The sequence below is a fragment of the Mus musculus genome, chromosome 17 (genome assembly GCF_000001635.26).
Source record: "Mus musculus strain C57BL/6J chromosome 17, GRCm38.p6 C57BL/6J".
Taxonomy (NCBI): domain Eukaryota; kingdom Metazoa; phylum Chordata; class Mammalia; order Rodentia; family Muridae; genus Mus; species Mus musculus.
Window position 1 is genome coordinate 26,469,265 of NC_000083.6, and position 12,529 is coordinate 26,481,793.

The 12,529-nt window shown below is 50.5% G+C and overlaps 1 long non-coding RNA gene across 7 annotated transcripts in view; it reads right to left on the reverse strand.

Moving 5' to 3' along the window:
* Gm34455 overlaps positions 1–12,529 on the reverse strand; it is a 36,694-nt gene that overhangs the window by 1,611 nt on the left and 22,554 nt on the right. For all 7 annotated transcript variants that reach the window (XR_876694.2, XR_003952266.1, XR_003952267.1 and 4 more), the window contains one exon: positions 1,903–2,085. This is a non-coding gene — a long non-coding RNA (predicted gene, 34455). The remainder of the gene's footprint in view (positions 1–1,902; positions 2,086–12,529) is intronic.

Sequence of the window (12,529 nt, forward strand, 5' to 3'; positions counted from 1 at the left end):
TTGGGGTGCAGGGTCTATGGAACCAACCCTATACACCCCAGGACTGGTTCTACACATAGCCCACAGAGGCCAAGAATCTTCCCAGACATAAGCTGACATTCCAGGCTGTTCACCGTGACCTTTCAGCAGATTCCATCCTAAACTGACTTGGCCCTGGAGTTCTCTCCTCATTCCTCCCTCCTCCTTCCTCTCTTCTCCCTTTTCCCTCCTCATTCTTCTGTCTTCCTCCTTCATCCTCTATCCTCCTCCTCAGTCCTCCATCCTCTGTCCTCCATCACCTGTCCCCCATTTCCCATCCCACACCCCACACCCCACATCCCACATCCCCCATCCTTTGCAGACCTCTCCAGCCTTGTCTGGTCCCATCCCCAAGATGAGGGTTTACTGAACCAACAGCACACCTCCCTGCTAAGGTCTACATACCTTTACCCAGGCTGTGCCCTATGTTGCTCTGCCAGGATGACCCCCAGAAGGCTCCTCTGCTACTACAAGAGCTACCTCTTTGTGGCCTCTGATGATCCATCCACTAGGAGACAAAGGGCACCCCACTCTGTCCTGTCCATAGGTTCTACTGAATCTCACTCTCTGTGAGTGGTCCTTTTCTCTCTTGACCAGGCTATCAAAGCAGCTTCCTCACTGGCTGCTCATTAGCCAGCCTCAACTAGGCAGTATGTCAGTGCCTGGCTTAGCACCTCCCTCACATAGGTGTCTACAGTGCTAGCAGCACTGAGCTGGCAAGTATCGATGAATTAGTTAACCACTTTGGCTCCTAGTGGGCTGTGCACACATGTCTCACCCACCCAAGAGATCTGGATCTGTGGGTAAAACACACACACACACACACACACACACACACACACACACACACACACACATGCTCGTGCAAGCACGACAACTAATTTTGATATATCCTGACTAGCTCTATGGCTGAGTTCTTCTAAACCTCCCCACGACTAGCACATTCTCCCATCCGACATTCCTGAGTCAACTTGCTAAATCTATAAATCTTTCATCTCTGCTACCCCAGACCTACTCGGAGGAGTGGCCCCTAGAGCCACTTTGCAGAATTCTAACATGGCTGGGTGCTTTCTTTCCTGCAGCTCTTATGTCTGTTTCTCCTGCTTCCCTGTCAGAGTGATTCTCCTCCTCTCTCCTTCCCTTCATTCCTTGCCCAGGGAATTCTAAAAGCCCTGCCCTTTTCACCCTGCCCAGACATTGTCCATGGGTTCTTTATTGATTGATCAAAAACTACCTGGGGACAGGGACCTTCAGTTTGGACATGCTGATTCCTGATTTGGGGAGCCAAATTAAGACAAAGCATTAGAAGCAATTCCCAACACTGGCATCTCTGCCTTTCTTCGTGGAGGGATGGAAGGAACACTTTGCAATCTGCCACACCTGCCGTGGCGTTATTCGACTGAATGGCTGGACAGTGGGGACATTTTAGGGAAAAGGCCAACACATGAAGCCCAACAGCAGGCGAGACATCTGCTGTGCAAAACCCAGGAAACTTGGATGTAAGCATACAGAGCTGAGTATTCCAGGGGGAAAGGCCCAAAGGTCTGGGATAGCAGACTGCAAGCACCCATAAGGAGGAGAAAGGTGAAGGCCCCCTCATACCACCTCAACTCATACACTAACAGGGTTCACTGTCTGCTGCATATGAACACTGAGAGTGGGCAGCCTCACCCAGAGGCTCCCACACAGCCCCATAGTGCCTATAGAGCATGTGTCTCCTGTCTTGCAGGACAGGAGACAGACCCCAGCATCCACATGAGAGGCCCCTGGATAGTTTCTCTCACTGGACAGTCTTTTATCCTATGACCATCCTCCAAACTAATGTCTATAAGATTGATTTGAATAGTTTGGGTCACATGGTCACCCCTTACCAATGCCTGTTACCTGTTAACTGGTTCTAGCCAGCAGAGCTGTGGTGTTCTTTCTAGGTCTTCCGAGCTGTGGAGGAGGGTTAGAGGCTGGAAGGTTCCAGTGCCTGCAGCCCCTGTGGTGTTTTAATGCTGTTTCTGCCTCCATTATGTTACTTGGCCCAGGACACTGGACATCTCTGGGTCTCAGTGTCACTGCCTGTAAAAACAAGAACACCCTGTTTCTACCAGAGTGGCCATGAAGACCCCCACATAAGCCCTCAGGGTAGCATCTAGTCCCACCCTCTGGGTTCCATGGTTCCAAGGCTAGCCCACAATCCTCTCACCTGTGGACCACCTGTGTAGGAAACGTTGAGATATAAGGGACATTTCCCCCCTGTGGGAGAGGCAGGAGAGCAGGCCATCCCAGCTAAACCAGCAAAGCCACTCTGAGGCAAGAAGGGTGTTTCACCCCACCTTTCCTTATTCAGCGACAATTAGGCCCCATACTCAGTCCCTGATCAGTGCAGATCCCCCTAGAATACCTTCCCAGCTCCTTTTGTGTCTGAGCCTCAGTATTCTACTCTGCAAAATGGCCTTTCCGGGTTCTGGAGCCAAGAATTCAAAGTGCATCCAGACTGGAATGCAATTTGGGGCCAGTAATTGACCTCTCTGTATCTTGACCCTTTCCTTCAAAACAGAAATAATAAGTTTCCTGTTTCATGGGTTTGTTGCAAAAATCTAAGTACATCAAATGTGTGTAAGGGAGGTGGGTGGCGGAGGGAATGGCGTCTGCGGGGTGCGGTGCCAGGCAGAGGGTCAAAGCCGAAGACCGGTTTACATCATAGGGTTTTGCTAATCTTTGCCACTACATCCGTGGGACACTTCATTCAGACTTAACCTTTGTTGTTAATTGGGGCTATGAAGCGAATGAGCCTCAAAAGGATGTGTCATGGCCCCACCTGGTGGGAAACTAGAATCACATCCCATCCATGAAAATTTAAAAAAAAAAAAAAAAGTTGGGCTAAAGGGTTGGCTCAGTGGTTAGGAGCTGGGGAGATGGCTCAGTGGTTAGGAGCTGGAGAGATGGCTCAGTGGTTAGGGGATGGAGAGATGGCTCAGTGGTTAGGAGCTGGAGGGTTGGCTCAGTGGTTAGGAGCTGGAGGGTTGGCTCAGTGGTTAGGGGCTGGAGAGATGGCTGAGTAGTTAGGAGCTGGAAGGTTGGCTCAGTGGTTAGGAACTGGAGAGATGGCTCAGTGGTTAGGGGCTGGAGAGGTGGCTCAGTGGTTAGGAGCTGGAGAGATGGCTCAGTGGTTAGGGGATGGAGAGATGGCTCAGTGGTTAGGGGATGGAGAGATGGCTCAGTGGTTAGGAGCTGGAGCGATGGCCCAGTGGTTAAGAGCACTTGCTGCTTTTGCAGAGGACCTGGGTTCAGTTCCCAATTGCCCACATGATTGTTCGCAACCATCCTAACTCCTGTTTCAAGGGATCTGACAGCCTCTTCTCAGCTCCCCAGGCATATCCCCAGGCACAAGGCTTGCACATAATCACATATATACATGCAGGTGAGACACCTGTGTTATACATAAAATAAATCTTAGATTAATGAGTATACCTGGTACTCAGGCCTCGACAGACATGAGCTAATGTGCTCCATAAAGAACCCCAGTGGTGCCGCACGCCTGTAATTCCAGCACCAGGGAAGCAGAGGCAGGCAGATCTCCGTGAGTTCCAGGTCAGAATGAATTCCAGGACAGCAAGGGCTACACAGAGAAACACTGTCCCCAAAAAACCAACCAAACAACACAAAAACAAAAATAAAAAACCAAACAAGCAAAAGGAAATTCCTGTTAAGCTGTTTTACAGGTAGGGAAACTGAGGCACAGTAACCTAAAATAACTTACAGGTGCATCTTAACTGTGGCAATACCTAGTCTTCTGTGTGAATATTGTTGACTGCTGACAACTGGGCCAGCGGTTTCATCTCTTCATTAAAGAGTATTACCAGGGCCTGGGGAATGTGGGCTCAGTTGGTAGGGTGCCGCCTGCCTAGTATGCACAGGCCCTGGGTTTGATCCCTAGTGCCACATGAACTGGGAATTGTGACACAAGGTGAAATCTCAGTACTCAGGAAGTGGATGCAGGAAGATCTGGAGTTCCAGGTTAGCCTCAGCTACGTAAGGAGACTAAGGCCAGCCTGGGCTAACTATCTAAACAGGGGGAGTAAGGGTAAAGGAGCATTAAAGCCACAGCCTCAACAGCTTGTGTTTGTCCCAAGAAAGAAAGGATTGCTCACTGAGGAATTTACCATTCTTTAATGAAGAGTCTCAGGTCAGAATGGCCCTGCTCTTGCAGAGCCCTCAGTGGGAACCTGAAACAGAAGCAGCCCCTAGACATAGCAGCAGCACTTCCTTTCGTCCCCCACTTCTAGCACAAGATGTTGTCTCTGTTGAGCAGTAATTCTCACCCTTCCTAATGTTCCAACCTTTTAATACAGGTCCTCATGTTATGATGTCCCCTGACCATAGAATTATTTTTGTTGCTACTTTATATCTGTAATTTTGCTACTGTTCCAAATCATAATGTACGCATTTTTGGAGACAGGTTTGTCAAAGGGTTCCCAGCCCAGGGGTTGAGAAGTGCTGCTGTTGATGGCGGTGAGGGGCCCAGAGGGGGATTTAAATCAACAAGGACAGGTCATGTCCCATGCTCCGTCTGTCCATGCAGTACTGGGCCAGGAAGAGGAGTGTCAGAGTCCACTGAGGCAGGCGAAGCTTACTATCACCGTGCAGAGAAGCCTTCCATTGTGGTGAAGAAGCATGCAAGCAAAGGGAGCTGAGAACAGGAAACATCTAGGTAGCTCATGTTGGTGTGACCCTGTGTTTAGGTTTTCCCATAATGGTGGAGGCTTGTGATAGAGCGTGTGAAGGAGCACGTGATGGAGCGTGTGATGGAGCGCGTGATGGAACGCGTGATGGAGCGTGTGATGGAGCTCGTGATGGAGCGAGCAGTGATGGAGCGCGTGATGGAGCACACTGCACACCTCATGGCTAGAGGAAGTGCAGAGAGAGGGAGCAAGAGCACAAGGAATCACAGGCCTCTTCAAGAACACAGTACCAGGCTCAGGACCAAACCTCCACTGTGTGGGCACATGTTCAGACCATAGTCAGGAGATGGGATCAAATTGGCAATGGTAGCTCACCTGGCCTGTCACTGACCAAAGCATGCAACTAACTACCATGACCACCATGGTACTGTGACTGCTTCAGTCATGCTTCAGTCATGTGTCCTGTCAGCACAATCTGACAACACACATACAAGCACATACACACACACACACATGCACACTCGCACACTCACATACACACACACACATACACACACACACACACACACACAGAGCCCTCAATCAAAAAGCAACAGAACCAGAAATAAAGTCTGGGAGGTCACGACTTCAGCATCTTCAGATATGTGAGGGTTCCTTCCCGGCTCTACCTGCAACAATTGCCACCAAGTCTATAACAGCCAGACCCGGGTCTCTAGCTGCCATTTCCCCAACACAACACACAAGCCCATCTAGGGGCAAAGGGTTTCTGTAGCTGAAGCAGGAAGGGTCTGGAAGTGCTAAAACATGTGAGTGGCACAGGCACCATCTAGGTGGCCATGGCTCCCTGACAGCCTGAGCTCTGACCCAGAAGTGTAAATGGAAACAAGGCAATGCACTGAACATGTGGAGCTGGGGAGATGGCACAGTGGGTAAAGCTCTTGTCATGTAAGCATGAAGACCTGAGTTCAAATCCCCAAGCCCATGTAAAAGCTGAGTCTGTAATCCCCATGTCCCTACAAGACAAGATGGAGACAAGAGCACTGCTGGAAGCTTGTGAGCTAGGTAGCCTGAGGAATGCAGCATCAAACAAGAAAGAAGACCCTGTCTCAAACAAGGTGGAAGTCAAGATCAGCCTTCACACACACACTTCACGTGCACTCACCTGCACTCACCTGCACTCACGCACATGAACACACACATTAATATGTTAATTCATGAAGTCATCCTGAGCAAGACAAAATGGGAAAAGGAGAAGGAGGAAGAACAGAGGGAGGAGAAAGCTTTTCCTTGCAGAGAAATGCCAGAGGTGTGCAGGAAATGAAAACAGAGATCGTTATCAGCACGGAATCGATTCACCTTCGGCCATCAGGTCAGAGTCACGGTTAGAGCACAGCCATCCGTATCTATATGAACCCTGAGAACACATGAAGGCATCTTCACTTCACAATGGATAAAGCAGGCTGGTCCAGCCTGACCCAGAGCTTGGGCTGGAGGTCTCCAGTGTCTCCCCACCCCAAATATAGAACCTGGCCAAGCCAGACTGAAGGCCATGCTACACACAGTGTGCCTGTTCACTGAGACAAGTTCATTAATGGAAGCAGCTACTATAGGTTAAACAGAGAAGACATATGACAGGTGAAAGCCATCTGACCCTAGCCTGGTCCCAGTGCCAGAGTGAAAAATGTATAAAAGGCTGTCCCACTATGTCAGAGTGAGAGCATCACTGTGACTGAGCTGGGGCACAGGAATATGGAGGGGTGAACAGTCATCATGTCTATAACTTTTCTCAAAGGTTGTGAAATACCTGTACAGAGGCTTCTCTTACTGGGAGGCAGTTAGAAATCAAGATCTGGCCGTTAGATCCCAAGGGCTGGGAGATGAGGGCCGGAATATGCACAGAAATCAGGCAGTTGTGGTAGCTGTCTGGAATCTCAGCACTCAGGCCAGAGATGACAATCCCAGCAAGCTCTGAGAAGGGCAACCAAAACCATAGCAGACAGTGACAGAGGAAGACACCCAGGGTCAGCTATGGGCTTCCACACACACATGTATACACAGATGTATACATACCCCATACACATATGCAAGTGACCACTTATGTGTGAACACACACACCTATACCACATACACACACATACACACACACGGATCTGGGCATACATATGATGCATGCGTGTGTGTGTGTGTGTATGAGGAACAGAGAGACAGAGACAAAGAGAGCTAGAAAGACACATATGGGACAGAGACAGAAAGAGATAAAGAGACAATGAGAGAGACACAGAAGCACAAAGTGATACAGAGAAGGAGACACAGACATGGACACAGAATACACAGAGAGATGAGAGATAAACAGATATGGAGACAGGGAGAGAGAGAGAGAGAGACAGAGAGATAGAAGAGACATGAGCAAAGCCAAAGGCGACGGTGGCAGACATAAGTGTCACTGTTCTCGCTTTGGCCCAGACAGTCCTCTGATGGACTGATTGCTTGCCTTGCCTCTATTCAGTGGATGCAGCCACACCTCTGACTATAACACTTCAAATGCCCTGACCATGTCCTGAAGGGACCCAGCTGAGTGCCACAGTCTAGGCAAAGGGCAGAAGCATACATCTATTGATCGAGTCTTGAAACATTTAAGATTGATCCAGATACAAATTGAAGAATCCACTCCACCCTACAGGAAGTGGTGCTGAGTAATGAGGGTGGCTGACAGGAGGGGGCTCCTCCCCCAGTGAGTTTAACATGCCTGTGGCTATCTAGAGGGCTGTTGGGCATGCTAACTGCAGCCACATATGTTGGTGTTGGGCAAGTTAGCAACACCTGTATCTACACCTGGACTCAATTAATGGACCACCACATGGAACATGTCACCAACTGACATGCCAACATCAAGAGTCAGCCAGAATGGAGAAGAAAACAGAAGGTCAGGCAGTGTGGGCAAGGTGGCTTAGGTCTGAGTAGGGAGGTGGCAAGGTAGTTCAGAGCCAAGAGGCCATGGACCGTAGTGTAAACTGGAGAGTGAGGGAGCTCACCCGGGAAACTGGGTGCTCTTTAAGTACCCGGTCGGATTAGATGGTGTTTCAGCACAGATGAGCAAAGCTGAGAGAGTAGCCAGCCATGTCTGGAAATGATCATTCAGGCAGAGACCTGCCAGTGGGAAGTGTCAAAGCAGGACCTTACCAGGAAAGCCAGGGGTGGGGGTGGGGTGGCCTGAGAGGATAAAGCAGGGATGTGTTTCCGTGGTAGGAGACAAAGCAGGGCAAATGTTTCTACCAGAAGCTGCATAGGACTCCCCCCCCCCCCGCCCCACTCCTGCCCCAACTGTGACTGAAACACAGCACTGCAGTAGGAGAAGGAAGCATTGCACTAAGAGCCAGGCCAGGAAGTGGCTCCTGCAGCATGGTGGCTCGAGCAGGGCTGACTTGGGGGAGAAATGGTCGGTTTGGATAATATATTAGAAAGCCAGGTGTACTGGCCAGTCTTATGTCAGCTTGACATAGCTAGAGTGATCTGACTGAGGTAACTTCAGTTGAGAAAATACGTCCATAAGATCTGGGTGTAAGGCATTTTCTTAATTAGTGATTGATGGAAGGCCCGGGCCACTGTGGGTGGGGCCACCCCTGAGCTAGTGGTCCTGGGTTCTATAAGAAAGTGGGATGAGCTAAGTCATAGCGAGCAAGCCAGTAAGCAGCACCCCTCCATGGCTTCTGTATCAGCTCCTGCTTCCAGGTTCCTGCCCTGTTTGAGTTCCTGTCCTGACTTCCTTCAGTGATGAACAGTGCTGTGGAAGTGGAAAGCCAAACAAACCCTTTTCTCCCCAACTTGCTTTTGGGTCATGGTGTTTTAGAAAACAGCGATAGAAACCCTAAGACACCAAACCAGGTAATTCTCCCATTCCCAGGGACAGATCACATTTGGGTGTGAGAGACAGAGGCATCAAGAATGCCTCTGAGGTCCCCATCTGAGCTACACTAGAACAGTCAGCTGTTCTCAGAGAGAAAAACCAAGGCCAAGACAGTGAAGTAGCCTGCCCACAGTTACACGCCACTTGTTGATTTGAATCCAGAGCTCTGGCTTTGAAATCTCCTTGTTCCTACAGCTGCTCCCTAGTCTAATCTGTGTGTTTTGTCTTGTTTGTTTTGTTTTGTTTTGTTTTGTTTTGTTTTGTTTTGTTTTGTTTTGTGATGGGATTTTACTATGTAGCCCAGACTAGCCTAGGACTCAGAAATCCATCCTCCTGCCTCAGCCACGTAAGTACCAGCCTGTCCTCCTACACACCACTTCACTAAACTTCAAAAGAAATATTTATATGGTGTGGCCAGAACTGCAGCCAATCTTCTGCCTGACCTGGTGCTGGTTTCTGGGCCAGGAGGAAGGTGTGACTGTGGAACATGCAGCCCTGGACTTATACAGTACCCATTACCCACCAGTCCACTAGCCCTGGAACAACCCTGGTCGAGCTCACGCAAGAGTCAGGGGAGGTGACAGGACCCAGGCTGGTTCCACATGACCCATGCGCTCCTACTAGTCACCTTGTAAGACCAGAGTTGACACCCCTGTCCCACTGATAAGGACCCTAGTCAGACAGGCTCCCAGCTCAAAGCCAGACATGCTAGGGACTGGAGCAGAATACACAGCCTTCGAGTCTGAGTCTCAACTGCTCCAGTAGGCCCTGAGAACAGGACAGCAGCAGTGTTCAGGATCCCTCACTCCAGGAGTGCCTCTCCCTCCCCCACTGCCACACTGTGACCTGGCCACCTCCTTTGACTTGGTGCTGTAGGCTTCACTAGGTCAGACTCTTTCCTCAGTATCTCAGGGATGGTGACAGTACCTCGGGATGTCTAACACAGATCTGCTCCCTCGCCCCCATCCAGCTTGGAACGCTGTTGCCATGGAGAGACATCAACAGGCCTGCACAATATTTGGGCAACACAAACTGGAAGATTGCTCTTCTTCCCGGAGCCCAGGCCCAGACATGCCAGGGTGTGGGCTGGGGGTGGGGCAGGGAAATTCTGGGGCACCACATGACAGTCCCAGACTAGAGTCAAGCCAGCCAGCTCCCCCTGCACCCTCTAGCACACAGCCTCTGCTCTCATTCACTGCAATGGATAGTCTGGATTCACTGCTGGGGAAACTGAGGCCAGTGCTCTTGCCTCGGCCACAGTCCCTGCTAAGCCCAACAAACGGCTGGGTGTCTCAACCACAGATCTTCTCCCACTACTTCCCGAACAACCTAAAGGCTCCTCACTGATTTCACCCTAGGACCTTAGTCAGGCCACTGGCCGGGCCGCTCACTAGCAGTGAGGTCCTGTCTCTTTGAGCACCAGCTAGTCTGTCCCTGTAAAGTGAGGTTGTGACCACACCTCCTTTACCATGTTGAGTGGGGTACAAGCAATCATGGAGTTAGGGGGCAGCATATGTTTAACCAGCCTCCCAAGGGATTCTGAAGTATGCGTGGATCTGGACATCATTATACAACATCCACCAAACCATGCCATGCCCCTGCCTTAGGGTCCTCCATAGCTCCCCATCCCCTCTGGGTGAAGTTTAAGAGGCTTGTGTGGGTAGCCTGTTTCTTCTACTTTTGTATGTCCATACATTGCAGTATAAAATTATTAGCACGCTAATTTATGGGAGTACCTCACTGTGTATGGGTAAGAAATGAGTTTTCCTCTAAAATCGGAGAAACTCAGACTTCTGAAGCCCTGTCCCCAGGAGTTTGCCAAGACCCAGTGTGAGCACTTTGCACAGGTGATCTCGTGCCATCCTCACAGCTGCCCAGACGCATGGCCACCCTCCCTGGAGACCGGAGAACACAGGTGGGTTTGGGGTTCACACAGCCAGAGGCCAGCCTTTGAGCCTCTGACCGTCAGAGCATTCTGCACCATCTGCCCTGGCTGCTTGCCTGGAGGAGTGCTAGACAACAGACCCAAGGCATGCATCACAGCTGTGTCTGATGGGGAAACTGGCTGATAGCTCACAACACACAGGGCCAAAGGGGAAGGCCCACAAAGCCTGTCAGGACCCTCCAACTTCATCCCGGAAGTATTGAGAATACCCAAGATTGAACACAGAACACCAGGCTCACTTTAGAGCTCCTGAATCAGTTGGGCTTGAGTACGGCCCTTGGTGGTGGTGTGGACTATACTGTGAGAACTGGCACCAAGGAAGGAACACACAGTGGTGAGGAGCAGTGGTGGGGAGCAGGAGCAGGGAGCAGGGTTAGGTACCCAGGCTGTCTATGGCAGTAAGGGCTACCTCAGCTAGGAGCCTGGGGACCAAGGACCTCGGGTTCTGTCCCCTGTGAGCTGCATTGAGTGAATCAAACAGGCCCTGAATCCATGGGACAGACAGGTGCTCCTCATCCCTGCTAGGAACAGCCTGCCTTCATTCTCTGTCCCCACAGGAGACTAGAGTGCCTGATGACAGGAAAGGGTTGTCAGAACAAGGCCAGGGTCCTGTTCCTGGCAATCCCATGCCTCAAAGGCTGTGTCAGGAAGAGGGTCTGTTTTCCCTCTGGGTCCAAGTTCTCAGCAGTCTTGTCCCAACAACCCATTAGAAGGGCCCATTCTGGAAAGCACCCTTCCCTCTGCATCCTTCAGAAGGGAACAGCACTGCAGATCCAGGGGAACTGTCCAGTGAAGGAAGGGGCTTTGACCTCCATTGACCACAAAAGGCTCCACACATCTGTCCCAGAGACTCTATTCCTCAAGGGCAGACAGATAGAAGTCTCCAAATGGCCTAATGCCTAGAAAATCATCTCTGGCAACCAAAGGGCCTGGAGCTCAGGATGGTCTATCTTCAGTAGCCCAGGATGGCCTAACTTCAGTAGCCCAGGGTGGCCTATCTTCAGTAGCCCAGGATGGCCTATCTTCAGTTCCCACCTAGCCAAATCTCTCCATTTCCCTCTCTCCCTCCCCTCTTCTTCCATTCTTGATTTTCTCCTTCCATGACTCCCTTCCTTTCCCTCCCTCCTTCCTTCTCTCATGGCTTACAATGTATAAGGAAGGGCAGTAACTCACACTTTATATATAATTGGTTTACATATTTTACAAACAAGTTATAAAATTATGTCAGGTGTCAGGAAGCATGCTAAGGTGAAACTAAGGAGAAATGGGGCTAAAGAGGAGACTTAGGGTGAAGAGGAAGCTGTGGGGCAGGCCGCACTGATCTCTGGGTAACGACCTGGAAGAGGAAGTACCTGGCCCTGGGAGCAACTTGGGAAGGGCAAGAATCAGGAGCCTCTGTACCCTGCCCAGAGGTGGGCAGGGAAGCCTGAGAGAGTGGCCAAGGAGTGTTAGAGGGCTGGAGAGCCCAGGGTCCCAGCTGGGCGAGGCAGTGGTGGGGATGTAGCAAGCATCTTCTGGTGGGGAGGGGAGAGCAGGGAGTGAGGGCGGCTCATGGGTTGGGACTGAGGGCTGAAGGAAGCCCTCAGTGAGGCTCTGATAGGAAGATGGAAGGGAGAAGCTTTGGGGGCCAAGACTAAGTGGTAAGTGTGGACTCCAGACACACAGAGCACCAGATCCCAGAAGCAAGACTCAGCCCTGCTCCTGGGCAGGTCCTAGGAAAACAGAGCAGTTCCTGGTGAGGCTGGAGCAGGGAATTCTGGGACAAGTGATGCATGTCCCTCTAAGGAGCCTCCTGTTGGAGTAGCCTCTCTCTTATTAAGTTGCTTCTTATTACAGTTTCTTTAATGACTCAGTTTCTTTAATGTTTTTTACTCTGAAAGTTTTTGCTGTGTACCAAGTACTAAGTTCATTTCTGTACATAGTGACAAATATGGCCAGTTGCTCACACACATGTATGTTGCACACACCCACCCACATATGCATGCACGC